This window comes from Peromyscus maniculatus, chromosome 19, assembly GCF_049852395.1.
Source record: "Peromyscus maniculatus bairdii isolate BWxNUB_F1_BW_parent chromosome 19, HU_Pman_BW_mat_3.1, whole genome shotgun sequence".
Lineage (NCBI taxonomy): Eukaryota > Metazoa > Chordata > Mammalia > Rodentia > Cricetidae > Peromyscus > Peromyscus maniculatus.
Window position 1 is genome coordinate 81,794,215 of NC_134870.1, and position 18,250 is coordinate 81,812,464.

Genomic DNA, 18,250 nt, shown 5'->3' on the forward strand with positions numbered 1-18,250 from the left:
CAGAAAATTAATTCCAGGTAGAGACAGAAGTGGAGATTGAGGTGACTATAAGCTAAGGAATGCCAAGCACTACAGCCTTGCAGAGGCAGGAAGGGAAGATAAAGTTAACTTTCTCTTGGTTCTTGGAGATAACTAGCCCTGAAGGCCATTTAGTATTAAATTCCAGTTTCCAGGAGTGTGATGACAAAGAATGTTTTCATTTTAAGCTTATTGTTGGTGACTTGTTAAGCCAAGGAAGTCACTATGTAGTTTGACTTTATTTTGTGATGTTAGACTACTGGCAGGTTTTTAACCTCCCATATTTTTCTTCTGCTCTGCATCTGGAAGTGCTGATTAAGATGTATAGATGCTCCCTCTGGTGTCCCTGGAAATTTCTGACTACCTGTGGAAATCCCAACAATAAATTATGCTGAATTTAGTCATTCCTGTTCACTTTGTGTAGATTAGATAGTAAAAACATCGCTGCTCTACTGTGTGGCATTCAATATATGTCTACAGTTCAGTATTGCCCCAGAGCTCTCCTGGTGAGATCTAATTGAAGATACACACACACACACACACAAACACACACACACATACACACACACACACACACACACACACACCTGCACATTCTTGTTAGAGTAGATTCCCATATCTTGTCCTCATTCCCCATTGCTTTTCTCCTGAGAACAATCCTTTACTAAATCACTTCTACAAGAACTCTGTCTCCTTCTCTGCTAAAATATTTCACATTTTCTAAGTTTGGATTTCAGTGTTCTACACATATTGGATAGAATATAAATTGTTAAAAGAAAAACATATCATAAACATATCACAAATACAATGGAGCTACATTGTTTCATAAATAAAAAATCTAACAAAACATGTCTAAATCACAGAATTGGGACTCAACGATAAAGGGATGCACACAGCACAGTGACAATAATGAGTTTGACCACAAAAGTAGAAAAGTACAACATATAAATCTTTGGCTAAGGATATAGCACCACTGTTCAGTACTTGCCTACCATGAACAAAGCTTTGTGTTTGATCTGCAGCAACACATAACACCAAGCATGGTGATGTTCTCTAATGTCATAATTGAGAGATGGAAGTAGAGGAATTAGTAGCTGTTGTAGAATATTATTTTAAAGTGTGTTGCTTTTTTATGCTCTGGAACATTTGTTTAATGATGCAAAGATGTGTTGGATTAAATAAAATTCACCTGCAGTCAGGAGTCTGAGTCAGCAACTAGCTGACAGGAAGTAGTAGGAACAAGCCAAGTGAAAAGGGGCTTTTAAGGAGGGGCAAGTAGAAGCATGGGGGTAGGGGACTTTTTGGAGGATAAGAGCAAGGAGAGAAGGTGAGCTACTTGCTATTCAGCCTCTCTGAGAAGCAGAATTCCACCTCAACCTGTGAATCTTGAGCTCTTTAGCAGAATAGAGATTTAGTTAAGATATTCACTTCATAGCTTTGAAAGTGTTGGAGCCTGAGGGAACAGAATCCCCTTGGGCTGCCACTCTTGTGGCCAAACCACTGCTGGTAGCAGCAGAGTTAGAGTTGCTGATTTGGACAGCCACGGCTTAAAAGACAGCAAATTTTTTTTTAAAAAGGACAAGTAGCCAAGGTTATCTGTGGCTACCCAGCAAATTCAAGATGAGCCTGGACTACCTAAGACCCTAAAAGCTAAAACAAAAATAAATAGAAGTCTTATATTAACTCAGTTAACATTAAAGCACTGTCAAGTTAGAAAGTTATTTTTGTTTCTTTCAAAGAGCTATTTAGGAGCTCAATATTTAAGGATACCATCATTCTTTTTGAGGAACAAAAATTCATGTATTTTCTAAAAGCTTCCTCACTGCAAATGTGACTATGATTCCAATGTTGAATGATGTTACATTCCAGTCACTCTAAAAAATGTCACATACTAAAGGATTTTGTACTTTTGATTAGTCTGTGTCCTAAGGCAGCCTTTTGAATCTCATCCCTATATTTATTTATAAACAATTTTCTAATAATCCTAGAAATCATGTAACTAAGGCAATGTTATTCAATAAAAATATTATTTTGTGATAAATGTGGTATTTGACATTAAATGCCAGAAAAGGTACATGTGATTAGATCATCTCTTCAGGGAGAATTGAATGAGTAATAAAAGGGAAATGTCTGCACCACCTCCTACTGCCACATGGGGTCTCTCCAAGGCAAGGTTATTAAGTATGGAAGACAGAAGACTCAAAAGACATACTTTGTGGATAAAATTAATTAGTTAGAACAGGACAATACAGGTTTTGCAACATAAGTTAATTCTAATTGCTAAAGTTATACATGGTCTCACAAGACATAAAAAAAAATGAATCACTATTTGTAGAGTTCTGAGGAATACCACTGTGGATATGCACTTGGTTTTCATTGCCAGATTTCTCTCTCTATCAAACAAGATGGACAAAGAAGTCTCCATGCCTGGAAATGCTAGGATGAAATTTAGATATATCAAAGAACTACACATTATAGAGCTTGCAGGGAACCAGATCATCTTTAAAAAAAAAAAAAAAAAAAAAAAGGATTAGAAACAGACAAAACTAACAGTGAAATGATTGTAAGAAAAGAAGAATGTTTTGATGTGTTGGAGGAAAGAGTGTTAGACATAAAATTAAGTGTAGACAGAAATGTCCTTTTAAAAATGAAATATGTATATTACACACCACTAATCTCTACCTATCTAGCAATATTTCAGAAATGCATGTATATAAAATCTTTTCTAAACACTCATGCAGTAAATAATAAAATTACTTATTCCATGACATGCAAGAAGTAAAGTTGATCAAATGACATCTATCAAAAGCCCCCCAGGTGCCTGCCCTGGAGATTTCTCCTAGAGTCCTGGGGAAGATGCTACAAGCAGCAGGGGTTACTGAGGGATATTTAATGAATCTCCTTACACAAAATTCTTTAGTCCATTCACTTTATTCTTCGGAGACAAAATTCTATCTACAAAGCTTCAATTCTGTTCACATACTTAGCTCCTCTCTGTCTCTCCTCCTGTCCTCTCGTAGTTCTAAGTTCTTTCCATCTTGTTCTCATCTTCGTCTTCATTTCTAACCCCACCTTCATTCCTTCCTCTACTCTCACTGTGACCCATCTCCCTATATCTACAATCAGCAATAGTCTGGTCCTGCCACTTGCTGGTCTGGCATGGCAAATCTGCTCAGTTGCTAGGAAACCTGCCTCACCACTTGAATGGACCTGGAATGAAAAAGTCCTTTTATTCTGAGTTAATTGTTGGAGAGGAAATCTGGAGGTGCCACTAAGCTGTGTAAGAAAGGAGGATCTGAGCTTAATTTGCCTAAGAAACAAAGCTATGGACCTGACATGCCTGGCCTAAGCAGTGTCTCCCTGTGGATATTACCTTAATTCAGGAGACTAGCAGGTGGTCTGAAATGCTTATTCTGTCTATCATTTGTCCTTGGATGTAGCTAAAGGAGATATCTGATTCTAATGCTAAAAAGGAGAAACAAAAGGTCTGGAAGCAGGAAGCCTTGCCTGTGTGGCTGTTATCCAAATACCTTAATTGTATATGCCTGAAGAATGATCAATCCTCATTGTTTAGAAGTTCTTAGGAAAAAGAATCAACTGGGGAAGCTATGATAATGCACATGAAATTCATAGCAGAAAACAACTGATACATTCAAAAAGCCAAATAACACCAATACTCCTTGAGCCTTGGTTTCTTCTGGAAAGTCCTTGATCTTCCATGCAATAGCTTTTGTCATAGTTAGCTGAATTCCACTTCATACATCTGTGGCCTGCAGCAGACATCATATTTTTGTGTTCTAAATTTCAATTGTTGAAGAAATTAAAAGAAAGACTATGTAAACTTGGTATAAATTTTTAGAAAATATCAGCAGGTTGAGGAAGAAGGTAAAATATATATTTGTCTGGAACAAGGACAGAATCTCTAGTTAGTGGAAAAATACAGACCCCTGATAAGACAGGGAATTAGATCATCTTACAGTCAGGTTGCCTAGCAACAGGACATTAGTCAGAGTCCTTGACCTTTTCACCCTGTAAACATCCTATACAAACATCCTGTTAGCTTGCCCCACCCTATGCAGATGACAGCTTCTTGCTCCCATCCACCCTGCAGGAACTATATAAACCCTCCTGGAGAAAAATAAATTTGCACCTTGATCAGAATCTTGTCTTGGTGTATTCCTTTGTGTCTCCTGTCCCTACATTCCATCCTTAGAGTGGTTGAGAACCCATTGAAGACCTGCTGGCCAGGGCAACTGGCGTCCAATGTGGATGAAACCACCTCTTGAAGATTTGGAATGTCGTCTCCCAGAGGAAAGATCAAGGCCTTGGTGAAGTTGTTGGATCCCCCTGAAATCACCTGGTTCAGGATGTGATCTCAGAGGAGAGCGGAGGCAACACAGGTAAGAAAGTGATGAGCCATGGGACAGGCAACTTCATCACAAGGTTTATTCAATTCTGGCCTAAAAGAGCCCCTCAAGACACAAGGAACTAGGGTAAAGAAAAAAGACTTTAAAGCCTTTTTTGATTATTATTGACATTCTTAGGGTCTATAAACATTCCCCTGACATATAAGAAGTTATTAATATAGGAGAAAAAAATCTTAAAAGAAGCCTTTCACTCCCCCTATACCTATCCTAAGACCCCAGAGTGCTTTGTCATCCTCCTTCAGTCTGTCCCTCAGATCACGACCTACACTCTATGGAAGAAGGGACACTCATGACTTTTAAACCTAAGAATCCTCAGGAGTCCACCCCTGCCCATCTTTATCCCTCTCTTAATTTTACCTCTAACTTCCCTCTAGACCCCGCCGAGGAGGCCTCCCTAGAGGGTTGGTCCAAGTGTAGTGGTATTTACAACTAATTGATCACAACCAGTTATAGATTTCTTTGTTCCTTCTCTACTCCCACTACTTCACTTGAACAGCTGTCCTCAAAAACTTGGACGCTAAAGAAACTTCTCAGCAACTCCCCCTATGATACAAATGCAACACAGGCAAAATTCCCTCCTGGCCTCCTGGTCCAGATTCAAAACGCTGGGGTCCAGGCCTGGAAACGCCTGCCCCAAAAGGGTTCAGCTGCCACTGTGATACCTCAGTAAAACCCCCCACTCCATCCCCTACAGACAAAGAGAAGCTTAAACCAGGATTTCTAAGTGTAAATAAGAACTTAGACCCCTTTTCCCAGGTGGCTGTATCTGCTACAGGGACTTTGGAAAACAGTCAGGATATTCGACCAAAAGACTAAAAAGGGAGGCGGGTTAAAATAAATTATATGGTCTGTGTCTTTAAGAACTAGCCTCACAAAGAAAGGGGAGAGCTCCTTCCCACCTCCCTGCTGTGAGTGAGAGGTTTGGAAGAGCCTCCCTGGAGACTTGTAAACTTAGAAAACACCTTACTTTTGCATTCTGTACCTAAAGTCTTCAGTGGGGGCTTTGGGGACTGTGATTTAGGCCAGGCCAGTTTCAAGTCCCCAGAAATGATGGCGCCAGCCCCAGGAACAAAAGAACAGAGTCAGGATGTCTGATGGTAACCAATTAACCACGAGATGCCCCTCTCCAGAGATAACAAGACCAGACCCCGGAGATGAGTTGTAAAACTCCTGACAGGGCAAACAGATAAGATAAAATAAGATCGAGTCCACGCCCGGGAAAAACTTGACCAATCAAGGATGGACCCATACTAACCCCCTCCCCTCTAAGAAATTTTATGGGTTTTGCCTATAAAAACTAACTTCCCCAAGAAAGAGGCACTCCTCCCTGCCTCACTGTATTGGGTGTAGGAATGAGTCCCTGTCTAGATTTGTATCTGCAGAATAAACCTTGCTGTTGCATTCTGGACACCCAAGATCCCTGGTGGTCTCTTTGGGGGGTCACAATTTGGGCATAACACCACCTCATTGGCAAAGATTCATCAGGGCCCTGATGAACCTTTTAGCAATTTTGTCTCTCACTTAAATGATGCAGCCGTGAGACTGTTCGGGCACGACAAAAACAAAATTACCTTCATTAAACACTTGCCATTTGAAAACACAAACCCTGCCTTCTACTCTATGCCCCCACTGCAACAAGGGTCATCACTGGGCTAGAAAATACAAGTACCTATTTTGAAGTTTTGGCACAGCAAGAGGCCTGGCAGCCAGAGAGTAAATGGTATTGGCAGATGAGGAAGGCTTGATTTTTGGGTGCTCACTCTCTGGACCTACTATTGGACTGCAATTCATAGTCATGGACATATCCAGACTAAATGTGCTTTCAAGTCTAGGAACATCTCCTCTAGGATTGTGAAGGCAATGAAAATGGAAGTGAGTGCCAATTAGCCTGTTCTCTTCCATTCCAAGGATCACTAGGGCTTGGGGTAGCTACTGGTACTTTCAGGATTTGTTGAGGCAACCAGGAGTCCCCTGGGCAGCTAGAGGGAACAGGGGGCAGTTTGTCTCTAGATGGGCAATCGCCTGGTGTACAAGGCAGGGACCGTCTCTGAGGTCGTGTTTCTGCTCCAACGGGGTAAGGCTGGTCTGGCAGGGTGGTGGTGGAAGATCTCGAAGTGTAGAAGGTATTGGCAATGGTTTGTCTTTACGAAGGAAGCCAGAACCAGCCTTGGAAGTAGTTCCCAAAACTGAAGTGCTGGCAGGACCAGATGCTTGCTGTTGTAGGTCAAGTCTTAGTGGCACTGGAGGGAGGTAAGCTTGTGAGGCCATGGAGAATGGAAAGGAAGGCCTTTCCAACTTGGCACCTGCCAACTCCTTCATCATGAAGAGAGAGTCAGAAAGACCAACAGAAAGAAGGAAAGTCTGAGAAGGCCAGCAGCCTTCTGATTCTCATGATGTGAGGTAGGAGAACATTCAGCATTAACACCATTGCTGATCATCACAGAAAGACTAAATCCTGTTAATGGTGCCATAAAAGAGATACACTCTGCTCCCAGAAGGTTACCAGAATGCCTGGTTAGTGCTGTAAATATACCTGATCTGTCCAGGAGAGATAGCCCCTCTCCTGAGGAAACTTTTGTTTCAAATGCTGTCCCTCTAGCAAGCCCTCCAGGCTGTTATCCTAGCCCTCAGCAACCCGCACCAGCCCTTTAGCTCTGTTATCACTCTGCTCCACCCTTTTATGAAAAGAATGGCTGTTGATTTAGCTTATGTAGTATGTGGGTCACCAACTTCCATTCCCTTTCCTTGGAGTTCCATTGGCTGAGCTTTAGCAAGCATGTCAGAATGGCATGTGGGAAAAAAAGATGGAGAAACGATCTTTATTACTGATTAATAATGCTATGTTGACTTTTCAGAGTTCCTGTGGGGGGACAGTGGAAACTTTACAGCAAACTGTGTTTGAGACCTTTCACACAGCACATGCAAGTCCCATAGTCAATCACGTTCTGGCCTGAGCAGGGGCACTGCTTGTCACAAATCCAGTCTGACAGCAGTGGCCATGTTTCCAAGGGCAGTGCTGAATTTTCATCTAAAGTATCAGAAAGGCTTGTTGGACTTGCTGGCCTTGGTATCACAGGCAGTCATAGCCGTGTTGGGCCAGCTTGACACAGCCTGTGCTTGGCAGGTAGCACAGCAAACAGGGTAGCACCAGAGACAGGGTACACATGAAGGACCGTCGGGTACAGTCATTGGAGTAGGAGCAGGAGCAAGGATGGTCAGTCAGGGCAGGAGCCCTCATCATCCTCATTGATGCAATGGTAGAAGATGCCTTGTACTAGGCACATGCTCAGTTGATTCTAACCTTCTGCTTATAATGATACTCTTTTTTAAAAAATCCTGTAACACTGATGGCAGAGGAAGCCCACCAGTCCCATCATACATAGTGCACCTGCAGATCACTGGGTCGGGTCGCTGTGTTTCACTCAGGGCACTTAGGTTCCTTCCACCTAGACTAACCTATAATTCCTCAGATCAATTCCTAGATCTCTAGGAAGAGAAGCTGCACTGAGATGACTGCCTTGACAGGAACCTGTTACTGCCATCACCTTAGCAGTCCTTTTGGGAGTCAGAGCAGCAGGAACAGGCACAGGGATTGCCTCTCTGGTCCTGTCCAACCAACATTACTCTGAACTTCAACTGTCCATAGATGAGGATATTGCCCAACTTGAACGGGTAATTTCTGCCCTCGAGTCATCCCTTTCCTCCCTAGCTGAGGTAGTTTTACAGAATAGGAGAGGCCTGGATCTCCTCTTTCTACAACAGGGTGGCCTTTGTACTGTGCTCAAAGAGAAATGCTTCCTTACAGACCACACCGGGGTAGTCAGGGACAGTATGGTTAAGGTTAGAAAAGGACTAAAAAAAAAAAGAGAGAGAGAGAAAAAGGAGAACAAGAGCTTGGGTGGTTCTAGAATTGGTTTTCTGCCTCCCCTTGGCTAATGACCCTTCTTCCCTCCCTCCTAGGACCTGTTGTAGGCCTGCTCCTGGTCCTTGCCTTTGGGCCATGGGCACTTTCCTGGCTCACTCCGTTCATTTGAAGCCAAATAACAGACCTGCAGGCCAGGCAGATCCAGGTCCATTACCACTGCCTTGATATGCAGGACTCCGGGGTTGAAATTTCCCCTGACGAGAGATGCCCCACACAGACCCCTTCACTTGGGGGAGGCTGCACCTGTGTGTGGGAAAAAGGCTCACTCTAGGCATGAATGAGTACAGCTGGGACTGAACAGGCTGGGGACCATAGTACCCCAAAATCCCGAGAACCTGGATTATATGCCCTGTTGCATAGTGGTTGTGCAGTAGCAGCCTTGTGCTTACCCATTTCTGCTCCCTCAAAAAACTGCATGGTCCATTGATTCCTGAACTATGGGGATGCTCATGGTGCTTGAGTCTGGAGAGACATTCCCTCTCAGACCTTTTCTCACAACCTTTAGAGGGATAGGTCCTCTGTAATCCTCCATGCAAAGTCTCTTTCAGAGCCCTTCTTTTAGACCATTCAAACCTGGTTTATGTTGGCCCTTAGATTTATTACTAAGAAGGGGGAGATGTCAGGGACAAGGACAGAATCTCTAGTTAGTGGAAAAATACAGACCCCTGATAAGACAGGGAACTAGATCATCTTACAGTCAGGTTGCCTAGCAACAGGACATTGAGTCAGAGCCCTTGACCTTTTCACCCTGTAAACATCCTATACAAACATCCTGTTAGCTTGCCCCACCCTATGCAGATAACAGCTTCTTGCTCCCCCTACCCTATATAAACCCTCCTGGAGAAAAATAAATTTGCACCTTGATCAGAATCTTGTCTTGGTGTATTCCTTTGTGTCTCCTGTCCCTAACATTCTGTCCTTAGGGTGGTCGAGAACCCGTTGAAGCCCTACTGGCCGGGGCATATATTCATGCCACACACACATTGCTTACATTTTTGCTAAGCTGCTGATAATGCAATGGAAAGTGTATAATGAATGATGGCTGGAATTATCAAGTATTCTTTCAAGAAATTTAGTTAAATGACTGTGATCTTTAGTCTGATAATATTCAGAAAAGCTTGACTTTCATCAAACTATGAGAGGAATTAATAAGGTACTCATTTTTGTAATGCTGAATTAGGAAGCACTGCTTTAAATCTGAAATAGACTCAAAATTGTAACAATTGAGTCACTGTAAATACAACCCCATGTCATTTATGGATTTCTATTTGTGGTTTAAATATATACAGTGCACAAAATGTCTCCCTAGGCAAAGTGATGACAATAATATTCCCTTGATATTATCTTAATATGGTATTCAAAACATCCTGTATCATGCTGACTATAAAATGCAGTCTGGATTTGTGGGGGAGGGTAAATGTACTCTGCCACTTAAGCTAATCTCTATGCCCCAAAGATGATAAAAGTGCATGCTTACTTACAGATAGACTAATTGGCTTTTCAAAGGTAGTCACCTCCTGTCACCTCGGTCTCTTAATAAGCCCTAAAAACAGCATCCCTTGAGGAAGGAAACTATTCTGTTCTTCCCAGAGGACAGGTTTACATCAGCTACCATAGCAACAACAGCTAACTGCTTTCTCTGACTTTTTAAGCTTAGTGTGGGTTTCTTTGCAAAATATTATTCTGTGTGCCACCAGTCCTGAAAATCTTGTTTTGGAAGAGCTTGGCTTTGTCCAAACTCAATTTTTATTTTAAATAAAGCATAAATTCTGTCATTTGTCCATTTTACTTGCATGCTTGTAACCCTTCCAAAAAGAGATGCAGGCCTTTTGTCAGAACCATTGATGTCAAGCATGTAATTCTGACACATCACCATTCTTGTCACTAACAAAAAAAAATAAGTACTTCTAGACTTCAAACTTAGTTTTTATAGAAAGGTTTTAGCAAAAGTCATCACAATATAAACACAGTATATCCATGTGATCTAGTTTAAATTCTCCTGTATACATTCCCTTATAATAATAGATGAAAGGCCTCAGATAAATTCTCATTTGAGGCCATTTTTTGGTGGTTTTTAATTTTCTACATTTCAGTTAACTTATTATCTTATGGTTTCTAGTGCTGCCCCAAAACACCATGACCCAAAAGCAAATTGGAGAAGAAAGGGTTTATTTGGCTTACACTTTCATATTGCTGATCATCAATGAAGGAAGTCAAGGACAGGAACTCAAACAGGGCAGGATCCTAGAGGCAAAAGCTCATGCAGAGGCCATAGACAGGTGCTGCTTACCAGCTTGCTTTCATCTCCTGGCTTGCTCAGCTTGCTTTCTTTTGGAACTCAAGACTACCACCCCAGGGATGGCACTATCCACCATTGGCTGGGCCCTTCCTCATTGATCACTAATTGAGAAGATGCCTTAAAGCTGTATATCATTGAAGGCATTTTCTCATCCGAGGTTCCTTCCTCTCTGATGAGTCTAGCTTGTGTCAAGTTCACACACAAAACCAGCCAGCACACTTATCTATAAGGAAGGGTTGTCAACTCACTACAATTGAAGTTATAGGTGTTATTTTTATAACCTGTGCCATTTGTCCAATTCAAATGTGTTTTGTTTCCAGAGTATAGGGATTTTGGTCAAGGCAAACTATCATGAACACAGACTCTAAATTTGATGGTTGTGAGTGTTTTAAATAGGATAATTTCCACCATCCAGCATCTTCAATGTTTTACTAGAAAAGCACTCTTACACTCTATTCCATCAAAATTGTGTTTCCATGCCTCTTTTTAAAGGGTTCTTTTTATAATTTTCAAACTTCTGCAACTAAAATTGCCTTTCCTTTCTTTTGCTAAATATCACAAAAGGCTGGGGTATATATATGGGGCTGTTAGCAGGCTTTTGCTTCTAGCTGCCACAGTGTTTCTTGGTTGGCCCTGTTGCTAGATTTTTCCGCCTTGCCCACAGTCAGGACAAATCTTTGTCACCCGCCAGTCCCACAGCCGCTCAGACCCAACCAAATAAACACAGACACTTATATTGCTTGCAAACTGCATGGCCGTGGCAGGCTTCCTGCTAACTGTCCTTATCTTGCTAACTGTGCTTTTATCTTAAATTGATCCATTTCCATACATCTATACCTTGCCATGTGGCTGGTGGCTTACTGGCGTCTTCACATGCTGCTGGTCATGGCGGCGGCTGCAGCGTCTCTGGTCATGGCGGCGGCTGCAGCGTCTCCTTCTGCCTTTCTGTCCTTTTATCCTGCCTAGCCACGGCCGATCAGGTTTTATTTATTAACCAATCAGAGCAACTTGACATACAGACCATCCCCCAGCACAGCCAAGTGCAGACCATCTCAAACACCTGCACTCAGGCCCATGGTCCTAATCATCCTCTATACGGACCTGCTGGGTAACGCCACAAAGAACCCAAGAAGGGCTCCCACAGCACATACAGAACATCCCACAGCATGGCCCTGGGTTGCACATCATCACTTTGCAGTTTAGATCTTATGGGTCAAGTTTCCTCTGGCAAGAGGACTTGTTGCTTATGTCACAGCTCATTTTTTGCTTAATGCATGGCCCAGTGCTTCAGCCTTGCCTGCCTCATATCACCCTTTTTATTTTATTTTGTGGCTGTTAGTGGGAATTAGAGTTCTTTGCTCTAATCTTGTTGTCCCTACCTCAAGGGTCCCCCAACATGGTGACTGTGCCTGTCTTAGGTTGGTCTGCCTAATAGGCTCTTACCCATCTCTGGCTACCAGCCCTCAGAGGGTGGTTCCTCTGGAAAGCACCATGGGTGTTGGTCTTAGTATTCAGTCATTAAAGATTATGACTGTCTGTACATGCTCTGATTCACCATAGGGCCATGCCCCATGCACCATCCTTTCTGAAACACAGAAGCTGACAAATATTAAGCAATATCATCATATAATGTCCTCATATCATATGCATCTTCTGGGTCCCGATGCTGGACTCTCTGATATTTTACCTGCATGTTCTGAACTTTGATGGCTGCTATCCTGTTCTGAATAAAGGCCATCACTTTATTGAATAGGCAAGGTCCAAACTTTAGAATAAGGAGCACTATCATAAGAGGTCCCAATATTGTCAAGATTAGGGTGGTGAGCCAAGGAGATGATTGTACCAGGACTCAAACCAGCTCTGATTCACTTCTCTCTGTTTTTAACTCCTATTGAGTTCTCCCCTGACCTTCTCCATGGAATCTTTGGACAATCCTGAGTTATCTATGTAAAAACAGCATTCTTCCCCTAAGGCTGCACATAGCCCAGCTTGTCTAGTCCTCAGCTATTTTGTAGTACCATTTCTGCGAGGGCTGATAGGGATTCCTGTAAGTGGGAGATGGAGTTCTCAAGCTTTTCAATACCTAAATCAGTGGTGGCCCTCAGATTGGAATAGTGTTTCTCTTTGGAGATCAAGGAGGCCTCCCCTGTTCCTAGCCCAGCCAGGTGGGCACCCAATAGAAGACTAATTGAGAGTGCTGTCATTGGTTCCCTTTTATCCTCTTTCCCAAAGCTGAGCTCCATCTAGTAAGGAATTCTTCATCTGAGTGATAGAGGAGCCTGAGAACTAATCTAACTAGCAAACAACATCCCTTTCTGTTGGCAATAACCTGAATATGAGCACAGGGGGTCAGTTCCATGGAGCAAGCCCACCAAGTATCATACAAGGTAGCTGGACATGGTAGCTAAGAGAAGGGTCTTGTTGCAGAGGGAATAATGAGTAGCAGCTGTTCCTATGCATAGCCCATTTCCACTTAACTGCTGCAGGGTAAGTGATGCCTTGGAAATGCATCGGTATTGCTCTGAATTATTGCTGGTAGAGTAGTTTCCCAGTGTGGCTATGCCTTCATAGTAAGGATGAGCCATATCATAACAGAACCAGCAGGCATTGGTCAATTCAGGCTGTGAAGCATTTAAAACCTTATATGATTTTTCTACCAGATCTATCAGGTGGTTAATGTCATGAGCTTTGGCAGTAATCTGTGTATGGGGAGAGATGGTAGTTGTTTACTTTTTAGACTGTGATATTGTGTAAATGTCTATTTCACTCTGGTTTGTGTGAAAAGGGGTGTTTGTGGTTGCTGACATGGGGCAGTCCCCAGAGAGGGAGTAGATTTTCTTGCTGGGGGAGGAAGTGTGGGTTCCCTTTGTTGTACAAGTACAGTGTTAGGTCTGACTGCCATTCTGATGTTCTCCTGTGTGAGTCTCAGGGTAAACATTAGGCCAGGATTATGCCTAGAATGGTATAATCTCAGCCCCCATGTTTTACAGTAGTCTGATCTGCTTCTTGCCTTCCTCTATAAACCTGATGATCAACTGATTGCATTTACCTCCTGGGGTGGCCCAAGGAAGGTTAGGAAACCTTTCCTTGTCCTAGCAGGGACCACAATTTATTCTTTCCTCACCCTTGTATCAGATGCTCGTGCCAGGCATTTTCATGTCACCTGCACGTTGTACAGTAATAAAATCCCCTTTTTTTTTGGGGGGGGGGGCTCCAGGTGATCCATCCTGTGGATTCACATTCCCAGGCAGCACAATAATAGTCACTAGTGCCCCTGCATTTCTTTTGTCTTGGAAGTATCCCGGGCATATATAAAATCCACAATTTCTAGTTTTACTCTGTCTCCCATGGGAATTACAATCATACCCCAGGAACAGTTCCTGGTCAAATGGGTCCCAGGTCTCTCCTATTAAGTCACATAGGTCTACATATAGGTCAGGGAAACAAGTCCCAGGAAGATATAAGTTGGAGTTGGTCCTGTTGGCCAAGTTTCCAGTTTCTGTATTAACAATAAGCCAAGTTTGGTTGTTTGGAATATGACAATTATCTATTATGATCTCCAATGACAGGAGGAGAATGACAATGACATCAATGACATAGATGAAAGGATGTGTAGCTGAAGTTTTCCTGTGTCCCACCTGGCCCATGGTCAGCACAAATCTCTCTCACCTACGAGTCCTGCAGTCGCTTGGACCCAAGTAAACACATAGAGGCTTATATTAATTAAAAGTGCTCAGCCATTAGCTCAGGCCTGCCACTGACTAGCTCTTACATTTAAATTAACCCACAATTCTTATTTATGTTTAGCCACGTGGCTTGGTACCTTTTCTCAGTTCTTCCTTCACATCTTGCTTCGTCTGTGTCTCGCTGGCGACTCCTGACTCTTCTCAGATATTCTCTTCTCTGTTTGTCCCACCTATACTTCCTGCCTGGCTACTGGCCAATCAGCATTTTATTTATTAACCAATCAGAGCAACACATTCACAGCATACAGAGCAATATCCACAGCAGGGATGTTTTCCTGATCTGTTGCTGATCTGATGTCCCAGATCAGCACTCATATTGGCTTCGTTTGATCTTGTGGGAAAACACAAGTATACCTTCATCCCTTGTTAACAAAGGAGTGGGAGGTTGCCAGGCATTGGATAGAAGGTCTCTCCATTTGACCAGGAGGAGTGGTATTTCTTTGGAGAGGGAGACCCAATGCTTATATGCTGGACTCAGGCCTTTATCAACAAATGATAGGAAATTGCTCTTAAACAGAACTTCTACCAATGCCAAATATGGGTCCCTCTTTGTTTCTTTTGATAATTTTTGTAGATTTTCTTTTAAGGAATGATTTTTCTTTTCTACTATCACTTGTCCTTGTGGTTTATATAGAACACTTGTGGTGTTGTCAATATTCCAGTCCTTTATGAAATCCTTGAACTCATAGGAGGTATACGCAGGACTGTTATCTGTCTTTATGGCCCAAGGCACTCCCATGACCATCATAGTGGTTTTTAATGCCTTGATGGTTTGTGATGCCTTTTCCCCTATTGTACTAGGGCATAGGTAAATGAGGAGCATGTGTGCACTATCACATGTATGCATTTAAGATTGTCAAAGGCGGAATGGTGGGTAATGTCCATTTGCCAGAGCACATTGGAAACAAGGCCCCTGGGGTTGACAGCTTGTTTATTCAATGGTCCCAAGGGAGCTAGAGGGGCACAAGTGGTGCAAGTCTGGGTTAGATGTTTGCATTGTGCTATGGGCCATTTGGGCAGCAATTTGTGCAAGTTATGAGGGGACAAATTAAATTGTTGATGGAATAATCTAGCCTGTTCCAATAGGGGCAGGTTTACTGCCATGATGAGCTTGTCAACCTTATCATTGCCTCAAGTAAGTATTCCTGGCAACCTCAAATGAGATCAGATATGGGTTATATACCAGGGATGCCCCTTATTCTCTAGCATGTCTTCTATTGCTTTCATGGTCATGGAGATGGGATCTCTAAGGGTTTTTAGTTTAGCAAGGGACAACAGCTTGCATGCCTGGGTCATATATCAGCTGTCTGAAAAATGTTTATGGGTACTGATTAGCTCAACTCCAGTACCATAAGGATGGCCAGGAGTTCTCCCATTTGGACAAAGCCTGGGTGAAGTTGGGTATGAGTTATTTCTTTGCTATTGGGCATTGTGATTAATTGTCAAAAGTTTGTTCTATAGGCATCTCTAAAGGCTATAGCTGCTTGAGGAAGAGAGACATTCAAGGGGTTAGCATATGGGCTTAAAGTTAACTCAAGAAGTGGCAAGGCTGAAAAACATTTATCTTGGAGAAATTGGTTATCCAAGGTCCATGAAAAACCCATCATCATTTGTGGTGATATTTTATTTGTATGTTAATAAATAAAGTTTGCCTAGAGATCAGAGGAAATAGCAAGCCATTTTAAGTAAACACAAAAGTCAGGCAGTGGTAGCACATGCCCTTAATCCTATCACTTAGCAGGCAAGGTCTCTGTGTGTTCAAGGCCACAGTAGGGAACAGAGCCAAGCATGGTGACACATGCCTTTAATCCCAGTACCAACCCTAGAGACCTGGAGGTCTGTACAGACAGGCAGTGACAAGGAAGTGAGGTAGCTGGGCTAAGAGCCAATGAGAGGGCAGAACAGCAAGGTGTTAAAGGCATGGGTAGACAGGAAGTAGCACACTTTGGAAGCTGCAGTGTGATGAGGTAAGGTTAGCTGGTAGCTATTCCTATTTCCCTGACTTCCAAGGCTTTCACCCCTATATTTGGCTGCAAAATTTTTATTTAATAAGACCACTTAGAAATTAATCTACAATCATTTTTTGAAAGGGAAGATAGTCTGCTTATAAGTGCTGGGTATTTTGGACAGGGAAGGGGAGGACAATCTTGTCTGGTTCATGGCCCATGATTCCCCTAGCAGTTGCTCTTGCTTTAATGCCTATCTCAAAGGTAATAACAAACTTCAAGGTGATACTGGATAATTCAGAATGTGACAGATATACCCAGATTAGGGAGCCTGATTGCCACAGTGCTCCCAGTATGCTGCCTTTAGTCCAAAGGACTAGAACTATCAGGGGAGCCTTTGGATCATGTTTCCTCAAAGAGGCATTATAGGCAAGTTCACTAGCCCTCTTTAAGAGATCTCTGGCCCCTGTCAATCATACATTTGCAGAGGGGGAAGAATTCTCCTTGAGAAGGGAAAACAATTATCTCATGTTTTCATCAGGAATTGGGAGAAATTGAGCCAATTAATGGTGCCACAAAGTTCCTGGAGGTCTGTAAGGGAGTAGGACTCTTGTATTATTATAGAGGCACTGAGAGATTGGATGGCTTGGCTGATTTGGTAGCCCAAAAAAGCAAATGGGGATAGCCATTGTTTCTTTTCTGGGGCCACCTTGAGGCAAAGGACTCCTAAGTCCTCAAGGAGCTGGGGCAATAACTCCTGAAGTCTCTGTCTCTTCAGGTGGGCCAACAGGATATCATCCATATAGTGGATCATTAATACCTTACTGGGGACCCTAGCTAAGGTCTTTTGAACATACAACTGGCAGATGACTGGACTGTTTTTCATAACCTTCCAGTAATAATGGGAAGCAGGCTTTTGAACATTGGGCTCCCAGACAGTGAACACAGGGCTCTCTGTCCTCTGGAGCCAGTGGTATTAAGAAAAATCAATCTTTAATATCAATTACAAGAATATACCATCCTGGTGGAATAACACCTGGGTGCAGTAGCCCTGCTTAAGGGGGGCCCATCTTTTCCATTTGTGCATTCATTTGTCTTAAGTCTTGCAGAAGGCAAAATTTTCCTGACTTTTTCTTAATTACAAAAATGGGGGTGTTAAACCTACTGCAGAAAGGTTCAATATGGCCCGGTGACAACTGCTCTTCAATTAACTCTCTCAATGCTGGTAGTCTAGGTTCTATAATAGGCCATTGGTTTACCCACACAGGCTTCTGTGATGTCCAATTTAATGGTATGGGCCTTGGAATATTTATATCTGGGGGGGGGGCAGTAGCCCTTAGAATTGGGAGTGAAGGCTAGAATTTCTACCAGATTGACCTGTCATATATGTTTCTATATCCTCATAATGGCCTTATCATTTGTGGTAAGCATAGCCCCCATTTCCTCTAATAGATTGTGACCCCAAAGAGTACAGAGTGCTTCAGCTATAACAGGGCAGAATCGCCCCTGATTGCATTGAGGTCCTTCCAGTGAACCGTGTGAATGGTTGTTTTAGAAGGCTTACCCCCTCCTATCCTAGTAATGGTTGGGCGATTTTTAAGTTTCCAATGTGGGAAGGCCTGAGCATTGTTATGCCCAGATTGCCACCCCAAAGAGACCACTGAAGACCGTGGATGTCCAGAATGCAACAGCAAGGTTTATTCTATAGATACAAGTCTAGACAGGGAACTCATTCCTACACCCAATACAGTGAGGCAGGGAGGAGTTGCTCTTTCTTTGTGAGGCTAGCTATTTAAAGGCAAAAATCACAAGCCCTTCAGGGTGGTTGGGGGTTTGTCTTGGGTGCAACTGTGATTGGTTTATTCTTATTTTTATTCTTATCTGTTCTC

The 18,250-nt window shown here is 42.7% G+C and overlaps 1 protein-coding gene and 1 pseudogene across 2 annotated transcripts in view; one reads left to right on the forward strand and one right to left on the reverse strand.

Moving 5' to 3' along the window:
- The window catches only part of LOC102913121 (poly(A) RNA polymerase GLD2 pseudogene), a 92,817-nt pseudogene that overhangs the window by 59,408 nt on the left and 15,159 nt on the right, over positions 1-18,250 (reverse strand). The gene's annotated exons all lie outside the window — the stretch shown is intronic.
- The window catches only part of Tmx3 (thioredoxin related transmembrane protein 3), a 65,385-nt gene continuing 51,423 nt past the window's right edge, over positions 4,289-18,250 (forward strand). Inside the window, exon 1 of the mRNA XM_076555670.1 lies at positions 4,289-4,418. The gene's annotated coding sequence lies outside the window, so the exon portion shown is untranslated. The remainder of the gene's footprint in view (positions 4,419-18,250) is intronic.